This window comes from Podarcis tiliguerta (genome assembly GCF_965153285.1).
Source record: "Podarcis tiliguerta genome assembly, chromosome: 12".
NCBI classification, from domain to species: domain Eukaryota; kingdom Metazoa; phylum Chordata; class Lepidosauria; order Squamata; family Lacertidae; genus Podarcis; species Podarcis tiliguerta.
The window spans coordinates 28,340,521-28,349,271 of NC_139545.1; the positions used below are offsets into that span (position 1 = coordinate 28,340,521).

The 8,751-nt window shown below is 43.1% G+C and overlaps 1 long non-coding RNA gene across 1 annotated transcript; it reads left to right on the forward strand.

Annotated features, from left to right (window-relative positions):
• The first annotated feature begins 5,224 nt into the window (after positions 1–5,224).
• Positions 5,225–8,546, forward strand: LOC310660659. Its single transcript, XR_014503585.1, has 3 exons — positions 5,225–5,272; positions 5,908–6,004; positions 8,296–8,546. It is a non-coding gene; the product is annotated as an uncharacterized lncRNA (long non-coding RNA).
• Positions 8,547–8,751: the final 205 nt, after the last annotated feature.

The window sequence follows — 8,751 nt, forward strand, 5'->3', positions numbered from 1 at the left end:
CCATTGGGCCTACAAGGCCATTTCAGCCAAGCCACACACACACCTGTCCTGCAAGGCAGGCAAAAACCTGTCTCAGCGGAAAGGGCACTTGCAGACACTGTCAATCAGCTGATTGATGGCCTCTGAACTTCGATTGTTTAGCTCCAGTTACTGGAACTTGCAAAGCCAGGTGCAAGATTCTCCACAAGTTCTAAGGATCAGCTGATTTTTGATGCTGTGCAGACTGTGAATTTGTCTGCACATTTTGGCTTCAAATTGTGTGGGCAAAAACCTGTGAGGTGAGAAGATTGATAGGTGGGTGCCCCACGCACCTGCCAAACCTGGTCCACAGGGTGTGGAGGAGATAATGATCTGTCTGTTGCTGTTGTTGCTATTTACTGAATTTGTTAGTTCCTTTATCATTCCCAGGGCAACCCAAGGCTAGTTACAACCAAGCCAACAAATAGGATCCAGTTGGCCAGATCCAGTTCTCAACCCCTACTATATAACATTGTGATATAATCCTATTCACTCTGTGATCCCTGATTAGCTAGGCTGGATTTATCTGGTACTAAGACTGCAATCCTGTGTGCACCAATTTAGGAGTAAAACTCGTTGAGTTATTTGAGACTAACTTTCAAGTAAACATGCATAGGCACGCTCTGTAACATAATAGATTGTGGTTGTGCTAAAGTAATGAATCATTATGGTGTTTTTCGATAAGGTTCCCCCCGCCTTTTGCAAACTGACAGATGCCAAGAGGGTGCTGAAATAATTAACACTAACACCTTTTGCTTTCTTTTTTTTTTCACCAGCTTGGGTGTAAGGGTGCTTCCAGATTGTCAGCATTTTCGGGTGGAATTCAGTCACAACCCAGCACATTCAGGCTGCATAATTAAAACTAAAATGGAGCTCTTGTGAAACAAATGCATTTCCTAAAGGTTTGTTTTTTGAGATAAGTTAAGTGATGGGGAAATGAATGAACAGAATGCTGTGGTTTAACACTTTCTTGATGGAACTTTGTCTATTCTCTCAATAAACAAATCAGGATGAATGCTTATTAAATAGCTGACATTATCTGATCTTTCTGCAACCAGCTGCAGCTGGGTCCTTATTAAACAGTTCATCTGGAAAAGCCACATCTCTCTCTCTCTCTCTCTCTCTCTCTCTCTCTCTCTCTCTGTGTGTGTGTGTGTGTGTGTGTGTACACACAATACCCATGGCTTCTGGACAAGGCTGTCCATGAATTATTGGGGAGGCTGCAATTAACCCCCTGTCGAGGATTACTGGATTAGATTCCTCACTGGTCTGATAGAATACAGAAGTTCCTCAGGTGTTTTGCCCATAAAGGTCTTTTGCCAGATGAAACCCCCACTTCGGTATATATAGGCTGTTCAAATTGCTCTCTGTTCTGGATTGTTTCCAAGTGTTGCATTGTGTCTGGAATTGCAGCCTATAGACAGTCCACTGTCTAATGATCTTTCTTTCTTTTTTCTTAAAAAAATGTTCCCATTTTGCTATGACATGGTGCTAACACGACGTGCTGCAGATAGACAAAAATATCAAAGAGTGCCCAGAATCTTTCCTTGTTTAAAAACTTTTGAAGCCCAGTCTAAACTCAGCTGATAGCTGAAAGCTTCCCTCCCTTTCCCCTTGTGTGTGATTGTTGGAGCAGATAGTTAAAAAAAAACCCAACCAAACTATTTATCCTAATCAGCAGTTGGAGAAGAAGAATGTTAAATAAACTATTTGATTCAGATTCCCTTTTTTTCTGGATGTTTACCCGGCTGTTGACAAAAGCCAGAGAATGTTTAATGACTTGGGGGAGGGGGAACGACTTTCTGATGCTCTGCATTTGCTTTTCTTAAAGGGAAAGCAGCAACGATGACAGGCCTCCTCTTGATACCCAGTTTGATTAACAAAATTTATCGTGTTCCTTGTCCGGTGTCCAAGTCTCCCATGTTCAAATGTATAAACATCTCTAGCAGAGCGAGATAAGACTCAGATGTCTCTCAGAGAATTTGGCCCCCATCTGCACAATGCATTTAAAGCAGTACCATATAATTTTGAACAACCATGACTTCCCCCCCAAAAAATCTTGGGAACTGTAGTTTGCTAAGGGACCTGAGAGTGGTTAGGAAACTCCTGCTGCCCTCACAGAACTCCGTTTCCCAAAGTTCCCTGGGAAGAGGGAACCCTAGGAATGAAAGTGCCCTAGGAATTGTACCTCCGGGAGGGGAATGGAGTATCCTAACAACTCAATTCATTAGTGAAAATGACATAAAGAATCCATTATACTGGAGAAAATTGCTTGCAAAAATTTGTAGTTAAACTGCGGGCAAAAATACGCAGATTAGGAGAAATTCACAGTAAAATGCTGATGATTGTTGTTCTGCTGTGACTTGAAATGCGGCAGCTATAAACAACCTTGCTACATTTTAAGCCGCTAATGTGTACATAGACTAGGTTACACTCATGCAGGGGGTTTTTTCCCTAGGGGGAACTCACTGGAACTTAGTTCCAAGACCTCTCAGGTGGGTTCCGGAACTTTCTGGTGAGTTCCAGGTGCCTTTGCCATTCTATGAGAACCTTTTTCTAGAAGTCCATTTGCCCCTTCTTTGGTAGGCAGTTTTGCAGGTGGGCCCTGGATCAGGGGCATAGGAAGGGGGTGGGTGGGCCGCCCTGGGTGTCATCCCTGAGGAGTGACGCAGTGGCTCGGGGCCCTGCGATGCTCGAAACGGCAGCATGGGGCTTGACTCATCGCTGCGGCACCCCCATGGACAGCTCACCCCACCCCTGCCCCGGGCCTCCCTGTGAGCCGGTAAATGGCAGGTCAGATTGTCTCCCTGCCACCAAATTGGAGGGCATTCACCTGGGCACGGGACCCACTGCCCAATGGCAGTGCTTGGCCCCGCGCTCAGAGCCGGGATAAATGGCAGGTCTGCCTGGCCTTTGGCCTTTTTTTTCACAGTGCCGAGTCTATACTCATGTTAGTCTCAGCGTCAGACCTGCCAGTATAACAAGACCAGCCTGCCCAAGAGATGAATTAGGAGCCATCAGTAAATAAATAAATAGAAACAAGTTAAAAGGATAAAGAGATGAAGGGAAACAATATGTAAGGCTGAATTGCAGGCTTTGGTTTCAGATATGGTCATGAGATTTCAGATTAAGATGGCACAGCAAAGCTTTCCAAGTGTAATGTACCTTTCCCGCCCCGACCTGGCCACAGTGATCCATGCGATGGTCATCTCCAGGCTTGACTACTGTAATTCGCTCTACGCAGGGCTGCCCTTGAAGCTGTCCCAGAAACTCCAGCGGGTGCAGAATGCTGCAGCGAGGCTCCTCACAGGGTCTCTGCCATGGGAGCATATTCACCCAGTGCTTTTCTAGCTGCACTGGCTCCCGGTGGAGTACAGGGTCAGATTTAAGGTGCTGCTTTTGACCTTTAAAGCCCTTCATGGCCTAGGACCCTCATACCTACGGGATCGCCTCTCCTGGTATACCCCACGGAGAGCCTCAAGGTCCATAAATAGCAACACCCTAGTGGTCCCAGGCCCTAAGGAAGTTAGATTAGCTTCAACCAGAGCCAGGGCCTTTTCAGCACTGGCTCCGGCCTGGTGGAACGCTCTGCCTCATGAGACCAGGGCCCTGCAGGATCTGATTTCTTTCTGCAGGGCCTGTAAGACAGAGTTGTTCCGCCTGGCCTTTGGCTTGGAGCCAATTTGATTCCCTCCCTCTCTTTCTTTTTTCTTTTCCTTCTCCTCCTGCGATGAGACTACATTTTAATATTTTAATGTTTCAATATTTTAATGCTGTATTTTAATTTTGTTTTTAAGTTGTAATCATTCAACTTGTTTTTATTATTGCTTGTAAGCCACTCTGAGCCCGGCCTTGGCTGGGGAGGGTGGGGTATAAATAAAAAAATTTATTATTATTATTATTATTATTATTATTATTATTATTATTATTGCATTAGAATATTCCTTGCATTCTAGTCATAATAAACAATGTACACACAAAGGTGATAAACCTGGAGGGGTTTCTAAAATGAGGCTTTGCCACTTGTTTGATCAGTCATTAAGTTGGGTGTTACCCCAAAGCTTTCCTAATTTGCCCTTCCAAGTATGATTCAGGATTATTCTTTTGTGGATTATTTAAATCATCCTTGCTTTACTGGAGAATGAAATATGCTTTAATTGAAGCCGTGTGTGTGTGTGGTCTGGACTTGGGTTTGGTAGAACAAAGACTTTTAGAATTGTGCCAAACTTCGTAGCATTTTTGGTGGTCTGATAATATGGGTTGCTTCTATTTTCTAGTCTCATAACAACTGCTTTCCTTTAGCATTTCAAACCTGGCAGTTATTACTGTTTACAATTGAACTGCCGAAGAAACAAGATTGATCAACACATTTGGCACGCATGATGCGCCAGAGTGAATTAATAATGTTAATAACACGAGTGGAATTTATTTGTCCGGAGGAGAAAACCCTTTCTGTCTCACTAGTCAGGGGTCCTCAAAATTGCATGTACTTCTCAATCATCACCACAAGCCTCAAAGTCGATTCTGTGGACAGCCTGTTTCCCTTAAATGCTATGTTAGGCTTGATTTCATGTGTCTTTCATAGCTCGTGCCATTTGTGCAGTGGAGCCAACTGCTTGACAGCAGCTCTTCTGAAGGAATTAATACGATAATATGCCTGGGGGTAATGATGCAAGAGGCATGACTTTTCTGGTTCCATATAATGGTTCATTTTCTAGATGTTTACCTATCCTGAAGTCAAAGGAAGCACAACGCTCATGTGCCTAATGATCTCTTCAATTCTTGACATTGTTCTCATAACTACTCCAACTAGTGCTTTGAAAAAGTGTTCTGGGAAGATTTTGGTTCATAACAGGGGCTGCATCATACATTACTGACCCCGCTAGAAGTGTTTCTATGTGCCTAGTGTTCCTTGGGTGACCAGACTGTGGTTCTGGCAATGGCAGGGAACGTATTTATGCCAGCACTAGTTACTGCTACCAGGGATCTGCAGGTCTGTTACAGAGAAGCCATGTAACTTGGGCTGCCTCACATACTAAGCCCAGCACAGATGTTTTGTCCTGCCGTGTGAAGTGCTGTCATTCAGAAAAAACTACTTGGCTGATTCCATATGAGTGCCGCCATAACATACAAATTGTCACCAAGGGCGTTTCCCCAACATCTGTTCTGTTGACTAGATTCCAAATTCCATGTCTTCAGAATACCAGCTAGACGTTGTTGAAAACAGAGTCTCACTAGATTGGCACTTACACTGGTATGATTTAATTGTCTTCAGTGCAATTACTGGGTATCCTTAAGAGGTATATATGCACTCTATAGCATTTTGTTACACACAAACCCAATGTATATATTGCATGTATATATTTCAGAATCAGGTATCATATTTAGCTTTTCTTGGGCGCTACGGTCAAGGTTGTGTTGCTAGTATGAAGCCACACAAATTTATGGAAAAAGTCCATGCAAGACGGCAACTTCTGAAACATTAGAAACAACTCATATTTGTTTATCTTTTTGCCTGAGAGTGATCAAAATGAACTCCATATTGTTCTGTTGCCAATAAACATGAAAGAATGAAATAATATACAGGAAGGACATCTTGAGAAGCAGGACCTTTTCCAAAATAGAGATCTTTCATCAGGGCAGTTAGTGTTCCAGGTAGGAGGCTGAGGTGGCAGCTGAGGATACAAATTTGCATTTAAATATGCATATGCAAATTTATTTGCATAGCTGCGACTTTATAAGTAATTAATATAATTTAAACAGAAGTGCAGCATTTCTCAGACTAGTGGAAAAAACTGTAACAAGTTGATCTGTTGGCTCAGTCTGTTGTCGTCATGTGCTAAGCCAACTTTGGATGGGCAACATCAAAGCTTGCTTTTCCTTCTTAAGGTTCTGCATCTTTAAACTGGACAGCCCTGCATACAGAGGACTCCTTCAGATGGAGAACTGGCTTCTGTAAAGTTGGACACATGGCCACCCAGCTGAGGTATTTCTAAGTAATTCCTGACTATCCAAGAGAGTGGTGCAAGGATACCCCATATTGTTTTGGAATTCCGTAAACAGAAAGTGGGATGGTGTCCTGAGACTGGGAAGAAGCATAAGAGCTAGTTATTTTCTGGGGGTGAAACACTAGCAATCACATTTTGTTATGCCTGGAAAGGGCAGACAGATAGTGTCCATGTCTTGTTAGGTGTCTCTGCAGTCTTACAAAAGGTCACTTTCCCAGCATCCCTGTTTCTCACTGGCTGAGAAATGCTTTCTTCATCTACTCAGTTGTTTATTTCTGCTTCCTTGCAACCAATAATTAATAGATTATTAGGCAAGAAGTAGTTTCCACTCTCAGTCTCTTTAGTTCAGTTTGAAATATTCTGGCATGCTAAGTGAATCCTAGTGATCTGGCAATGGGTCTGGGTTCTCCTTACTTCCTCTAATAAGATTGGTGAGCCAGGAAAATATGATGCATTTTCTTTCCTCCTGCTGGTCTTCAGAGATTTCTCTCTCTTCCACTACAGTCATTCAAATATTGCATTTGTGTGCATTTTTAAGAATGATCTGTACTTCTTAACTTCCTGCCTGACTAAAGGGTCCATCACCTCCTCCCCACTTTATGTGGCCAGAAGGTCATGAAGAGGTTGTTGACTAACACACTTTCTTCCATTAATCCTCTTTATTTCCATTTGAAACCATCTAAGTCCATACTGGATTTCTTTTATTTTCAGTTGACTAGCTTTATTTTGGACATATCTGTTTCCATTTCCTTCTCCGCCTTTTTTCTTTTTCTTTTTTTTGAATATTCAAAAACAGATGCCCCAATACAACTAGATCAGTAGCATGAAAACATTATACAAAAGGCAACTTTTTACAAAATAGTAGGTTTTCTCATTCAGGGTGTGTATGTTTAATTAAAGGGGGAAAGGCAATTTCCCAAAGTTACATAGTATACCTAAAAAAAACACAAGGCCAATATGGCGTAGTGGTAAGAATGTTGGTGAGACCATCTCTACCATTAGGCAGCTGATTTTGGGTGTCACCAAAGTTAAGCAAACGGCCAGTTATTTAATTCATTACCATTGCATTTTTACTGCCAAGGATAGGCGGAGGAGCTGGAGAGACTTGCTATTGTGCCTCAGGCAGCAAAATATATTGGGTTAGCCCTGAATGTTGTATCAGAGAAACATGGGTTGAAATTCCCACTCAACCATGAATCTTACACAGTGTTCCAAGCCCAGTTACTACCTTTCAGCAAATACCACATCCGAGAGAGAGAGAGAGAGAGAGAGAGAGAGAGAGAGAGAGAGGGAGAGGGAAAGAATAAAATGGGATAACCACGTGAATGCCATGGTGAGCTCATTGGATGGAGGGTGGGATAATAATATGATTATCCTTGGAAATACACTCCAATATGTTACAGTGTTTGTGTCCCATTAAACAAATGCTTCTGTTCAATGCTCCAGCCAGCCTGAAACAGGAATCCTGTATTCAAACCTCTCAGGGTGGAGGAGACAAGAAGAAGGTGAGAAAGAAGATTTCCTCCGTCCCTCCCTCCCCTGGTACCTTCCTCTACTGCAACAGAGGCCTTGGGCATGAGATTGGCTGCCAGGCTGCCAAAATCTTAGCAATTTATTACTATGGAAGGTTGTTGGTGGTGGTTCTACATAAATGGAAAGGGGAAAGGGGTGTTTTTTCCTTTCCTTCCTCCTGAATGGTGCAGGGAAAGGAGTTTGTTAACCTCACAACATGAATTCATCCTCCCACCCCTAATGAGCCCCATCCAGGATGCTTATTATGGGCTGCTAGTGGCTTTAGTCAGCCAATTTGCTCTCTTGGCCTCTGCCTTTCATTCTTGCCTCCTTTCTCTTTCTCAACCGATACCCTAACACATACCCCCCCCCCAACATTCCTGGGACCAAAGTCAGGATGCTCCTATTTTGGTCCTGAGCTCTTGCACTTGCGTAAGAGCACAAGACCCAAAGACGCTTTTTTCTTGGTCTCGCAAGACCAAAAACTGAGCAGCTTTTGTTCTGGTGTGACCCAGAGTGAGCATCTTTTGGGTCGGCGTCTCATGCCAGAACACAGAACCAAAACAGAACATTCTAGGATCCAATCAGAAGCCAGGATTGCCATCTGTGATTCCAGGATGCCCTGCTTAAAACGGAACAGTTGTGGAGTATGCTAACATTCTCTGTTTCAACTGCTGTCGACCATAGACATATGCTAATCTCACAGAATCGGCCCAACTTCTGGTTCCCTTAAATTGCTTTTTTTTTTCCTTTCCAGGACAGAAATTAAAACCATCCATGTGAAATAATATCAGAATCTGGGGTTTTAAAACAGCTGTGATTGGACAGCAGCAGCCCCACCAACAAAGCAAGAAGCAAGAACAGGAGTTGTTGTTTTTGTCAATGGTCGGGGTGAAGCAGGACATTCTATCTCCAGACAATGGTGTGAGTTACTTTAACATTTCCTGAACATGTTAGAGACTCAACAGTCATGAACGTTCTGTAAAACCTTGAAGCTCATAGATCCTTTTAAAAAAAAAATCTATAGTTTTATTATAGATACAGTGGTGCCCCGCAAGACGAATGCCTCGCAAGACGGAAAACCCGCTAGACGAAAGGGTTTTCCGTTTTTCAATGCGCTTCGCAGGACGAATTTCTCTATGGGCTTGCTTCGCAAGACGAAAATGTCTTGCGATTCTTGCGATTTTTTTTCGCTCCCCACCCCCTTTTTCTA